This window comes from Phocoena phocoena, chromosome 7 (assembly GCF_963924675.1).
Source record: "Phocoena phocoena chromosome 7, mPhoPho1.1, whole genome shotgun sequence".
NCBI classification, from domain to species: domain Eukaryota; kingdom Metazoa; phylum Chordata; class Mammalia; order Artiodactyla; family Phocoenidae; genus Phocoena; species Phocoena phocoena.
The window spans coordinates 96,276,996-96,291,100 of record NC_089225.1 but is presented as its reverse complement, the minus strand read 5'-3'; the positions used below and the strand labels follow the sequence as shown (position 1 = coordinate 96,291,100).

The window sequence follows — 14,105 nt, the reverse complement described above, 5'->3', positions numbered from 1 at the left end:
GGATACAGCATATAAACAAACTGAAGAAGAAAAACCATATGATCATCTCAATAGATGCAGAAAAAGCTTTTGACAAAATTCAACACCCATTTATGATAAAAACTCTCCAGAAAGTGGGCATAGAGGGAACCTACAACATAATAAAGGCCATATATGACAAACCCACAGCAAACATCATTCTCAATGGTGAAAAACTGAAAGCATTTCCTCTAAGATCAGGAACAAGACAAGGACGTCCACTCTCACCACTACTATTCAACATAGTTTTGCAAGTCCTAGCCTTGGCAATCAGAGAGGAAAAAGAAATAAAAGAAATACAAATTGGAAAAGAAGTAAAACTGCCACTGTTTGCAGATGACATACTATACATAGAGAATCCTAAACATGCCACTAGAAAACTACTAGAGCTAATCAATGAATTTGGTAAAGTTGCAGGATACAAAATTAACGCACAGAAATCTCTTGCATTCCTATATACTAACAACAAAAGATCAGAAAGAGAAATTAAAGAAACAATCCCATTCACCATTGCAACAAAAAGAATAAAAACCTAGGAATAAACCTACCTAAGGACGTAAAAGACCTGTACGCAGAAACCTATAAGACACTGATGAAAGAAATCAAAGATGACACAAACAGATGGAGAGATATACTATGTTCTTGGATTAGAAGAATCAATATTGTGAAAATGACTGTACTTCCCAAAGCAATCTACAGATTCAATGCAATCCCTATCAAATTACCAACAGAATTTTTTGCAGAACTATAACAAAAAATCTTAAATTTGTATGGACCCCAAATAGCCAAAGCAATCTTGAGGGAAAAAAACGGAGCTAGGGGGTTTCCCTGGTAGCGCAGTGGTTGAGAATCTGCCTGCTAATGCACGGGACACAGGTTCGAGCCCTGGGCTGGGAGGATCCCACATGCCACGGAGCAACTAGGCCCGTGAGCCACAACCACTGAGCCTGCGCGTCTGGAGCCTGTACTCCGCAACAAGAGAGGCCGCGATAGTGAGAGGCCCACGCACCGCGATGAAGAGTGGCCCCCACTTGCCACAACTAAAGAAAGCACTCACACAGAAACGAAGACCCAACACAGCCAAAAATTAATTAGTTTTTTAAAAATGGAGCTAGAGGAATCTAACTCCTTGACTTCAGACTATACTGCAAAGCTACAGTAATCAAGACAATATGGTACTGGCACAAAAAAAAGAAATATAGGTCAACAGAACAGGATAGAAAGCCCAGAGATAAACCCACACACCTATGGTCAACTAATCTATGACAAAGGAGGCAAGGATATACAATGGAGAAAAAACAGTCTCTTCAATAAATGGTGCTGGGAAAACTGGACAACTACATGTAAAAGAAAGAAATTAGAAGACTCCGTGACACCACACACAAAAATATACTCAAAATGGATTAAACAACTAAATGTAAGACTAGACACTATAAAATTCTTAGAGGAAAACTTCAGAAGAACACTCTTAGACATAAATCACAGCAAGATCTTTTTTGATCCACCTCCTAGAGTAATGGAAATAAAAACAAAAATAAACAAATGGGACCTAATGAAGCTCAAAAACTTTTGCACAGCAAAGGAAACCATAAACAAGATGAAAAGACAACCCTCAGAATGGGAGAAAGTATTTGCAAATGAAGCAACTGACAAAGGATTAATCTCCAAAATTTACAAGCAGCTCATGCAGCTCAATCTCAAGAAAACAAACAACCCAATCCAAAAATGGGCAGAAGACCTAAATAGACATTTCTCCAAAGAAGACATACAGATGGCCAACAAACACATGAAAAGATGCTCAACATCACTAATTATTAGAGAAATGCAAATCAAAACTACAGTGAGGTATCACCTCACACCAGTTAGAATGGGCACCATCAGAAAATCTACAAACAATAAATGCTGGAGAGGGTGTGGAGAAAAGGGAACCCTCTTGCACTGTTGGTGGGAATGTAAATTGATACAGCCACTATGGAGAACAGTATGGAGGTTCCTTAAAAAACTAAAAATAGAATACCATACGACCCAGCAATCCCACCACTGGGCATATACCCAGAGAAAACCATAATTCAAAAAGACACATGCACCCCAATGTTCACTGCAGCATTATTTACAATATCCAGGTCATGGAAGCAACCTAAATGCCTATCGACAGATGAATGGATAAAGATGTGGTACATATATACGATGGAATATTACTCAGACATGAAAAGGAATGAAATTGGGTCATTTGTAGAAACGTGGATGGACCTAGAGGCTGTCATACAGAGTGAAGTAAGTCAGAAAGAGAAAAACAAATATCGTATATTAACACATATATGTGCAATCTGGAAAAATGGTACAGATGAACCAGTCTGCAAGGGAGAAATAGAGACACAGATGTAGAGAACAAAAGTGGACACCAAGGGGGGAAAAGCAGGGTATGGGAGTGGGGCAGTGGTGGTGGGATGAACTGGGAGATTGGGATTGACATATATAAACTAATATGTACAAAATGGATAACTACTGAGAACCTGCAGTATAAAAAATAAATAAATAGAATAAAACTTTTAAATAAATAAAAATAGTAGAAAACAGAGAAAAAAATAGTTTTTCAGCAAGGGATTTTTCATTTACATATTCATTTTTGGATTTGGTTATAAATATTCTGTCTCCCTTCTTCCGTCCCTTTTCCCCTACCTACTCTCTCAAAGTTGGTGCTCCTCTGTGCTCAGTCTTCTCATTTGGCCTGGCACATAGTAAGTGCTCAATAAATGGTAGTTGCAACTATTAACACAAACTCTCCCAAAGCAACCTCTTTTATCCCATGGCCTCAACCATCTCCTACATTCTCAACTTTCTTTCATCACTCAGACCTACAGAACAACCTCCCAGGCCTTTCTACCTTGATGTGCTGCAGGAACCTCAATTCAGCATGCCCAAACTCCTTTATCTTTCTCCTCAAAGCCCTCCTCCTAATAGTTCCTCCTGCATCACCACCCACTTAATCACTGAAGTCAGAAAACAAGGATCATTCCAGACTGCTCTTTGTCCCACTCCCTACATCTACTTTGCCACCAGGTTTTGTCCACTCTACCACTGTTAATCTCTCTCTAAACCCTCTCTCTCACTGCAACCACTATAAAGCCCTCATCCTCTCTAGTCTGGTCTCTAGTTTTCTCATTGGCTCCCTGCCTTCAGTCTAAAATCTTACTTATTCAAACTGCACACTGACACTACAGTAGTAATCTCAAGCACAAATCTGATGTTACCTTCTCGCTAATTACCTTTCCGTGGTCTTCCTGCAATATACTCTTCTGATGATTTTACTCATATATTCCCCTAGGAATTTTTAAAACCATGTATTCCGTGGGGAGTTCCTGGTGGCCTAGTGGTTAGGATTCCAGACTTTCACCGCCATGGCCCAGGTTCAATCCCTGGTTGGGGAACTGAGATCCTGCAAGCCATGCGGTAGAGCCAAAAAAAAAAAAATTAAACCCATGTATTCCTTGCACATCTTAAAGTTGAACTCTCAAATTTTTCATCACAAGTTTAAACAAGTTTATCCTTTTGTTAAGAGAAGGTAGAAAATACTAAATATTTTATAGAAAGAACTAAGGTAAGGATTAACTGTAACTGAAATAAACATTTCATGACGATTTAATAAAATGAGTTTTAACTACCTGATTAACACATCTAAACTAAAAGAAATCTCTTTTAAAAAAATTTATGCAACTTCTATCCAATACAGCTTGAAAAATCTGTGGTCCCAAAAAACATTTTAGACACATTTAACTGTTGTGTTCTTTTTTTTTTTTAATATTTATTTATTCATTTCACTGCACCGGGTCTTGGATGCAGCATGCAGGATGTTCATCGCTGCATGCAGGATCTTTTAGTTGCAGCATGCAGGATCTAGTTCCCTGACCAGGGATCGAACTTGGGCCCCCTGCATTGGGAGGGTGGAGTCTTAACCACTGGACCACCAGGGAAGTCTCCAACTGTTGTGTTCTTCTGAATTCAGAATATCCCAACAAGGAACAAGCTTCACTCTAACAGCAGTGTGTATTACACATGGGAAGACAGGAAGACTTCTAGGGTTTTTTTGTTTGTTTGTTTGTTTGTTTTTTCTGGGTGGTCTCATCTGTATGATCCTATTAGGAAATTTATTCATGAATTCAATAGTTATGTCCCGAACAGAAGGGTAGAATAGTACAATGATTAGAGTATAGATGCTGCAGTCTCAGGCTTTCCGGGTTTGGATCCACTTAGTGGCCCTCAGACTTTGGGCAAGGCAATTTTTTCCCATATGGCTCAGTTTTCTTACCAAATCTGGCTTCACTCGGTGAGTCAGGGGGAAGGGAGAGCCACACAGAGTACAAGGTGGTGAGTACCGTGGACAGCCAGGACTGCTGGACCTCCCGGCTTCTGGGAATGCGGTGAATATAGTATTCGGGAAACGTAGCACTGGAGTTTCTATCAGCTCGATTTACTTCAAAAGAATTTATGTTACGGGCACTCATTTCATCAGTGTCAGCAATGATATAATGTCTAGGAGAGTAGGCATCGGACAAGTTCTCGAGCAGCCTCAGGATCTCAGTGGTATGCCCACTGGACCCAGCCAGCACCAAGAGGCTGAGAGACCGCTGGGGCACAGCAGCGCGGGGACGCAGCACTACCCATAGCCGCACTGCCAGCAGCACGGCCACGGCTCCTGCCGCCGCCGCGAGGATAAGGGTGCCACCCATTCAAAGAGAAGACGCATGCGTGCTATCCCCCGGCGCCGGCCGCTGGAGCCCTTCTAGGTTTTTGAGGTAACTTAATCAAACACCAAAGAAGGCCCCCCTGAAATTAATATTTCCAAAATATTCCGTTTGCCAACCTGAGGTTTTTATACTCAGAAAAATATGCTATAGTAAAATTTGAGAGCGTGAGAGATATGACACTCTCCACCCCTTTTTTGTAAGGTCAGTTTTAGAAGGGTTCATTTGGAAGCTGAGGATCTGGGAACTGATTCTTCTAAAACTATATGTGCATGTCTTTCCCTTGGAAGTCTCAGGCCCCTGAATATCCTGCTTGAAAACCACTGCTCTGGAGGATGTAGTTCTAACTCCTCAGCAAAACATCCAAAGCCCTGGGGCCTCCCTGGTGGTGCAGTGGTTGAGAATCTGCCTGCCAATGCAGGGGACACGGGTTCAAGCCCTGGTCTGGGAAGATCCCACATGCCGCGGAGCAACTGGGCCCGTGAGCCACAACTACTGAGCCTGTGCGTCTGGAGCCTGTGCTCCGCAACAAGAGAGGCTGCGATAGTGAGAGGCCCACGCACTGTGATGAAGAGTGGCCCCCGCTCGCCACAACTAGAGAAAGCCCTCGTGCAGAAACGAAGACCCAACACAGTTAAAAATGAATAAATAAATAAATAAATTTATATAAAAAAAAAAAAAAAACATCCAAAGCCCTTTGTGATCTAACCCCTATTAATTTCCCTATTCCTATTTGTCCCGGGCTGGTTCCCTCCAAACACAGCTCAGGTCTATCCGACTGTTTCCAGTTCTCTTTTCAGGCCTTTACTAAAGCTACTTTAGTATCTTTACTAAAGCTACTTTGTATCTGGAATGTCCTCTCACCTCTTTATTCCCAGAAAACACTTGATAATTTTTCAATGCTCCATTCAGCCCAATTAATAAGCAGCTGGTAACTTTACGGGCACCAAGTGAGTGGTTTTTATGCAAACAATGCCTCAGTATTTATTGCAAGAAATTAAGGATGGGATAGAACACTGTCCCAAAGGGTCTCCCAGCTACTCGTTGACTGGCTAAATCAACAGGTAATGACGTTAAGGAAGATGGGATCTGGAGTAACTGAGAGAGCAGGGATAACTCCCTAAGGAAGGAAGGATTAAAACATTTCCTAGATCCAGATTGGGAATGTGAAGACCAGGGAATGGGGATAATATAGTTTTCCAAGTAAATTTGGGTTAAATATCCTTCTAATGTTCTATCAGAACACACACCACACATACGGCAAATGCTGTTTACCTGATTAAAATCTCCCCTAGACTATAAGCTCTGTGAAAACACGCCTGCCTTGCTCACCACTGTATCCGCCCCCCCGCCGGGCCTTCCACAGTGCCCTGGCTCACTAAATATTTGTCGATGTTTATTAAAAATCGTTGAATGATTAAATGAAGTAATGGATGTATGGATACATGAAGAATTTAATTCCACAGCACCTCGGATGCTGTCTGAATCTCTAGTTTAAGAAAGTATTTCTCTACAGATAGTGAAGATGGGGAAGTTAAAAAGTGGGTATCCATGTAAAATTCAGCCGTGAGGCCTGAGAGGAGCTTGGGCTTACACCGAAGCAGGGAGAATTTAAACTGCAGCGGAGCGGGAAAGACGAGGCACGGAGGCCCAGGGTGAGAGGATGCTGCAGGGTTCGGGGCACCCAGAGGCGGGGCGACTAAGTTCACTGGGCGTGGCGGGGAAGGGGGCGGAGGGGGGAGGGTGGAGAAGGGTTCCGAAGAGGCGCGAAGTCCTGGCAGGGTGGGAGGACGCGGCCCCCTCTCCTCCCAGGGCATGGAGAGGTGGCGGGCAGGAAGCAGGGCTGGGACAGGAGCGGCCAGAGGGCTGGGGGCCGCGTGAAAGGACTCGGGCAGAGGGAGGGGCGGGAGAGTCGGGGCGGCGGAGGGTCGTTTTCCTGGCTCCACGGCCACACTCACCCAGCGGACTCAGCTTCGCCCCGGCTGGGCGCCGGCTCCGGGCTGCTTCCTCCCTTGGCCTTCCGGGCTAGCGGGCGGCCTCAGGCGCCCCTAGCAACCACGCACGGCCACACGGCCCGCGCTATCAGCCGCCGGCGCCGCTGCCACCAGCCACGCACTGCGCGCGCCCCCAGCGGACGGACGGAGGGCCAGAAGGGACGATCCCAGCGGGAGGGAGGCAGGCGCGCGGAATCTCGGGGATTGTGGAGTTTGGGAGGGCAGGCGGTCACAGGGCTCGCGCACACGCAACGCTTCAACAGGGGTGGGACTCGTCGAGTGGAATTCTGGGAGATGTAGTCTCAATGTTAAATCCGTTAAAGGCTAGGTCCTGGCGGCGCTATACCTTGATTCTACCTAACCCCTATGGACTCTTTCTTCGGCCGTGCCTTAATTCGCTCCTCTAAAATCAAAGAGCTCAGGCTTTATTAAAGGATTTTCTTGTAGTTCCTTCCAGTAAGCCTTTGAGTTTGACCCCAGGAAAGGATAGATCGCCAGATCCGCCATGCTTCCGTCTACCCACCTTCCCCTAACCCCACCCACCCAACAGGCTCCAATTACAACCACCTGCTTCCTGGGCTCCAAGTGTGAACTTTAGGAAACACTGACTCAGTTAATTATCTCGCCAGGCAAGACAGATTGTACCCCCTCAGTCTCAGATGTCCCTAGACCTAATGGATTTGGAGATCTCAAGAGAGATGGAGGGTGAAAACTTTTCTAAATAGTCTGCTACAGAAATAAAGGGGACAATAAAAGACGAAACTAACCTAAGGAAAATAATCGGGACCAGAACAAAGATGCTTAATAAATATTTGATTTAGGCAACAGTCATTGATAAATGCTAAAATCATTAGAGGGTTGATGGGGGATTTTTACACTGAAAGGACATTTGCTATCACTTGTATATTTTAATCACTCTTAGATCATGAAATGTGGGGCAGCTATAAATTATCTCATGATATGCAATTTGAACTACACAGTAATACTTAGGAAGTAGTGTATTTTTGTCTAAAAATCAGTTGAATCTGAATCTTAATCAAACTCTTGGCTCCAACTTCCAGTTTTCAGGAAATAAAGAGAAACGTCGTCACAAGAAAGCCATTTGACCAATCCAGAATGTAGGCCAACGTATCGGGGAATGACCTAATTTCTCCGACAATTTCAGAGTATAAAAAAAGAGTGAGGTGTTCTATATCATAAGAGACTTAAGAGACATAATTACATCAATGAGTGGACCTTGTTTAGATCCTGATGCAAATCAGCCAACTGCAAAAAAGATACTTTTGGGCTTCCCTGGTGGCGCAGTGGTTGAGAGTCCGCCTGCCAATGCAGGGGACGCGAGTTTGTGCCGCCGCCCCCCCCCCCCCCCGCGCCGGTCCGGGAAGATCCCACATGCCGCGGAGCGGCTGGGCCCGTGAGCCATGGCCGCTGAGCCTGCACGTCCGGAGCCTGTGCTCCGCAACGGGAAAGGCCACAATAGTGAGAGGCCTGCCTACTGCAAAAAACAAAACAAAACAAAAAAGATACTTTTGAGACAATAGAGAAATCTGAACATGGATGGGGGAATATTAAGAACATAGATAACGTTAAGAAATCATTATTAATATTTTTAGTTATTGTAGTTTACTGAATGGTGACCCCCCCAATATATCCTTGTGTTAATTCCAGGAACCTGTAAATATTACTTTATATGACAAAATATGTGAGTGAGGATTTTGAGAGGATTAAGGAATTTTCCTGGATTATCTGGGTGGGCCCTAAACCCAGTAACAAGTGTCCCTAGTGAGGCAGAGGGAGCTGGGACAGACACAGAGAATACACAGAAAAAAGGAAGAGGCAGTGTGACCAAGGAGGTACAGATCAGAGTGAAGAGGAATGCCTGGGGCTACCAGAAGGTAGAAGAGGCAAGAATGGATTCTTCCTTAGAACATTCTGAGGGAATGGGGTTCTTCAGACAGCCTGATTTCAGAATTCTGGCTTCCAGAACTGTGAGAGAATTTCTGTTGTTTTAAGTCACTAAATTTGTGGTGATTTTTTCTGGCAGCCACAGGACATTTTGACATCTTTTAAGAAGATATCCTTATTTTTTACAGACACTATAAGGTATTAAACAACATGGTGCTAGGGGGTTGCTTTTGCTTTAAAATACTACAGCAAACACCCTAGTAGCAACGAGCACAGGTAGCATCCAGGTCTTAGTTTCTAATACCACTACATTACAAGGAACCAGGGCTCCCTAGAGAAATGGCTGATTCTCAGACCGGAACAGGAAATATACAAAATGAGCCCGAAGCATCTGGTAGTGCCAGAAAGAAAGTGTTCCTAAAACAAACAAAAAACAGATTGGTGGGTGTATGTCACAGGAGCTAACTGAAAGAACTCCCAAGGACCAAAGCTCGAACAATTTGAGCAATAAAATCAAATAAACAGTGGTTTATGACCCAAAGTATAAAATATCCATGAGTCCCTGATATAAATAAATGGTTGAATATATTCACAAATGTGATAAAAAGACAAATCTTCTATGCAGAAAAATTCCCCCCAAATTATGTAGATACTCAGCCCTAAAGGATGGGGAGTATAACCCCCATTCCTCAAGTTTGGGCTGTGCAGAGCGACTTCTTTCCAATGAGTACAGTATGGAAAGGGAGGCGGAGTAGGGCAATAGTAGTAACAGTAGAAAAATCTGACAAACATCACTTCTGCCAGGTGATCAAGGTCAACACCAAGTCCTAAGTCATGTAGATAGTATATGCCCTTGATATATGATGAAAATGGCATTTTACTTTTGTGATCTTCCTCCCCCAAACCCATAATTCCAGTATAGGCATGAGAAACACCAGGCAAATTCCAGTAGAGGAGCATCCTACAAAATACCTGACCAGTACCTCTCAAAATTGTCAAGGTCACAATGTTCATTGCAGCACTATTTACAATAGCCAGGACATGGAAGCAACCTAAGTGTCCATCAACAGATGAATGGATGAAGATGTGGCACATATATACAATGGGATATTACTCAGCCATAAAAGAAATGAAATTGAGTTATCTGTAGTGAGGTGGATGGACCTAGAGTCTGTCATACAGAGTGAAGTAAGCCAGAAAGAGAAAAACAAATACCGTATGCTAACACATATATATGGAATCTAAAAAAAAAAAAAGGTTCTGATGAACCTAGGGGCAGGACAGGAATAAAGACGCAGACGTAGAGAATGGACTTGAGGACACGGGGAGGGGGAAGGGTAAGCTGGGACAAAGTGAGAGAGTGGCATGGACATATATACACTACCAAATGTAAAATAGATAGCTAGCGGGAAGCAGCCGCATAGCACAGGGAGATCAGCTCGGCGCTTTGTGACTACCTAGAGTGGTGGGATAGGGAGGGTAGGAGGGAGATGCAAGAGGGAGGGGATATATGTATGCATATAGCTGATTCACTTTGTTATACAGCAGAAACTAACACAACACTGTAAAGCAATTATACTCCAATAAAGATGTTAAAAAAAATTGTCAAGGTCATCAAAAACAAGAAACTTCTAAGAAACTGTTAGAGCCAGAGGAGCCCAAGGACAGCTAAATGACGTGTAATGAGAGCTTGGAACAGAAAAAGGAAATTAGGTAAGAATTAAGGAAATATGAATAAAATACAGGTTTTAGGGCTTCCCTGGTGGCGCAGTGGTTGAGAGTCCACCTGCCGATGCAAGGGACACGGGTTCGTGCCCCGGTCCGGGAAGATCCCACATGCCGCGGAGCGGCTGGGCCCGTGAGCCATGGCCACTGAGCCTGTGCGTCTGCAGCCTGTGCTCCGCAACAGGAGAGGCCACAACAGTGAGAGGCCGCGTACCGCAAAAAAAAAAAAAATTATTGCTTGATGCAATAGCCTAAAAAGTTTGGATGTAAATTTAATTTCTCTACATTAAATTGTTTACATACCAGATAAGCAAAATATTTCAAGCTAGTGTTTAACAAATTATTTGGAAAAAGCAAATAATTCCTTTACAAGGTAATTCCCCCTAGTTTACCTTCTAGGAAAAATAAAATCCGGATTTAAAAACACAATACTGTATACATATTTGTGTTAATCAGACAGGTCTTAGTGAAGTACTGTGGTTTTGTGAAAAACAAAAACAAAATTTCTGATTTGTCAGAGATACATTCCGATGTACTCATGGATAACATATGTTGCCCAGGATTTGTTTCAAAATACTTAAGTAAAAAAAGAATAGGGCTTCCCTGGTGGCGCAGTGGTTGAGAGTCCGCCTGCCGTTGCAGGGGACACGGGCTCGTGCCCCGGTCCGGGAGGATCCCACATGCCGCGGAGCAGCTAGGCCCGTGAGCCATGGCTGCTGAGCCTGCGCGTCCAGAGCCTGTGCTCCGCAACGGGAGAGGCTACAACAGTGAGAGGCCCGCGTACCGCAAAAAAAAAAAAGAGTATATGGTAGCTATCGAAGTGGTGATGGGGTTCACTGAACTCATCTCTCTACTTTTTTGTATGTTTGAAAATTTCCAGCTAATAGACTTAATGTTCAAAACTGAACTAGAGTTTTCCCACCCACTACCACTCCACTAACAGCCTTCCTCACTTCAGTTAATGGCAATTCCATCCTTCCAATTGCTCGGGCCAAAAACCATGGAGTCATCCTTGACTGCTTTCCTTTGTTACACTCTCACATCCAATCAGTCAAGAAAACTTATTTGTTCCATCTTCAAAATACATTCAAAATCTGACTACTTTTCACCACTCCAGTCCAGGACACCATTATCTCTCATGTGGATTATTACAATAGCCTCCTAATTGCCCACACTACTTCCCCTCCTCCCCCATTCCTCACTGTCCATCATAATACAAGAATGAAGAGCAATCTTTTAGAACATAAGGTAGATCTCAGAACTCCTCTGATCCAACTGCCAATAGATCCCTACTCTATGTAAAATGTAAGGTCTTTAAGGCCTACATCTGGTCCCTATTACCTTCCTGTCCTCATTTCCTACTGTTCTCCCCCTTCTTCACTTTTTCCATCCAAACTGGCCTCCTCATAGCTCCTCAAGCACTCCAGGCATACTTCCATATGGCCATACTCCAATGGCCTTTGAAGACCATTCTCCCTGCATAGTCTTCCCTCAGAGAGCTGCACTGCTTTGTTCAAATGTCATCTTCTAAGTGAGGTCTACCCTGGCTATCCAGCTCAGCACTCCTCATCCCCCCCTTCCTGCTTTGTATTTCTCTGGAGCTTTTATCACATTCCTACATACTAAAAAATTTATTTTTTTTAAGTTTTCTTTAAGTAATTTAATATTTTATTTATTTATTTTTGGCTGGGTTGGGTCTTCGTTGCTGCGCGCAGGCTTTCTCTAGTTGCAGCGAGCAGGGGCTACTTCTTCGTTGCGGTGCACGGGCTTCTCATTGCGGTGGCTTCTCTTGTTGTGGAGCACGGGATCTAGGCGTGCAGGCTTCAGTAGTTGTGGCGCACGGGCTTAGTTGCTCCAAAGCATGCGGGATCTTCCCCGACCAGGGCTCGAATCCATGTCCCCTGCATTGGCAGGTGGATTCTTAACCACTGCGCCACCAGGGGAGTCCGCAATTCACTCATTTTAATAAGCCCACTGTCTCCCCAACCAGAATGGAAACTCTATGACCAAAAGGCATTGCTTTACCTCCAGTGCCTAGAATAGTATCTGGCGTATAGAAAGGACTCAATAAATATACGTTATAGAAAATAGACTGGTGGTTGCCAAGGGGGAGGGGCCTGGGAGAGGGTTGGATTGGGAATTTGGGATTAGTAGATGCAAACTGATATATATAGAATGGATAAACAACAAGGTCCTACTGTACAGCACAGGGAACTATATTCAATATCCTGTGACAAACCATGATAGAAAAGAATATGAAAAAGAATGTATATATGTATGTATAACTGAGTCACTGCTGTACAGCAGTAATTAACACATTGTAATTCAACTATACTTCAATAAACAACTTTAAAAAACAAACAAATAAATAAATATATATTGAACTGAACTGAAATAATCTGGATAGGAAGAAATTATGGTGGTCTCTAGAAAAAAATGTTATTTTTGCCAAAATATAAACACAGACAGTGGGCAATGAAAATGAGGTCTAAATGAATTCTTTATAAAAATAAAGGCACCTTACTCATCTTTCATTTCTAAAACAAGTGGAATTTAAGGAAGGACAAAAAGTAGTCTCCCTATGTTACAGATGGAGAAATTAGGGCTCTGGGAAGCTGGTTGCAAGCTATCCAGTGAGTGAAGGTTTAAGCTTTCCAGTATGGATTATGATTCTAACCAACGGGCCTGCCAAACATCCCTTTCTGGTAAACTGTACAATCTCCATCCTTCTAAAGCAGCTGGGCTTCCCTATACATTGAAACTCCACCAAATATTAAAACTAGTCATTAAGCCTGAGATCAGAAAGCAATCCAATTTACCCCTCTGTTTAAACCTATCCTTTCCTATTTCAGCTCCACTGGCCCTGGCTTGGAAGTAGGTGATCACATGCAGCTCATCTGAGATGGAGGAAGCTGGAAGGCAGGAAAAGATATAAATAAGCTTCCAAACCAGGATCTTCTGTGAACAGAAAACCAGTGCTTCCAGCATCACACATCAGCTAAAAGAGCTGAACCTCTCAACTTTTTACCCTGGCAGCTCCAAGTAGGGTTAAAAAAAAAAAAAAGAAAAAAGGAAGGAGAGAGGGAGGGAGGGAAGGAAGGAAGGAAGGAAGGGAGGAAAGGGGAGGGAAGGATGGGAGGAAGGAAGGAAGGAAAGAGGGAGGGAGGAAGGAAGAAAGAAAAGGTACACTCCCACCCCCACCAATGGATGGGAATGGGGGCTACAGGCTGGGGAGCCCTCCATAACAGGGACTGATGGCATTTAGCCCCACAGCAGGCTATCCCCTAGAGGCAGGCTCTGTCTTCATCACTGTCTGGGACCATTGCATCTAAAACAAGAACCTGCTGGGAAGATTTCAGGAGCTCCAGAAAGGAAGAGACCTCTCAGGTAGAAGGTGTCTCCCTAAGGTCCAGGAGGCATGTCCCTTGGGTTTAAAGGCACATTATTGGAGAAAAGACCCCCTGATGTAGAGAAGAAAGGAATCTCCTCTGGCACCACAACAATGAAGTTTACTGGCTGAAATCATCCTGAATCTGGGGGAAAGAAGGAGTTTTATACATAAGTCTCTTCTAGGTTCTCGTTCCCAAATCAGTTGATTGGCAGCTTATCTCTTTCAGTCTCTTTAGCTCTTGGTTGAGTTGGTGGCTTGTAGAGCAGAAAAAGGAAGGGTTGGCAACAGTAGGGCAATGAACATTGGAGGCTGGACCCCAGGAATCTGGGG

At 43.7% G+C, this 14,105-nt stretch overlaps 1 protein-coding gene and 1 pseudogene across 1 annotated transcript in view; both read right to left on the bottom strand.

Moving 5' to 3' along the window:
- TTLL4 (tubulin tyrosine ligase like 4) overlaps positions 1–6,977 on the bottom strand; it is a 38,042-nt gene extending 31,065 nt beyond the window's left edge. The window contains exon 1 of the mRNA XM_065880731.1: positions 6,719–6,977. The gene's annotated coding sequence lies outside the window, so the exon portion shown is untranslated. The remainder of the gene's footprint in view (positions 1–6,718) is intronic.
- Positions 4,266–4,745, bottom strand: LOC136125431 (UDP-N-acetylglucosamine transferase subunit ALG14 pseudogene; annotated as a pseudogene).
- Positions 6,978–14,105: the final 7,128 nt, after the last annotated feature.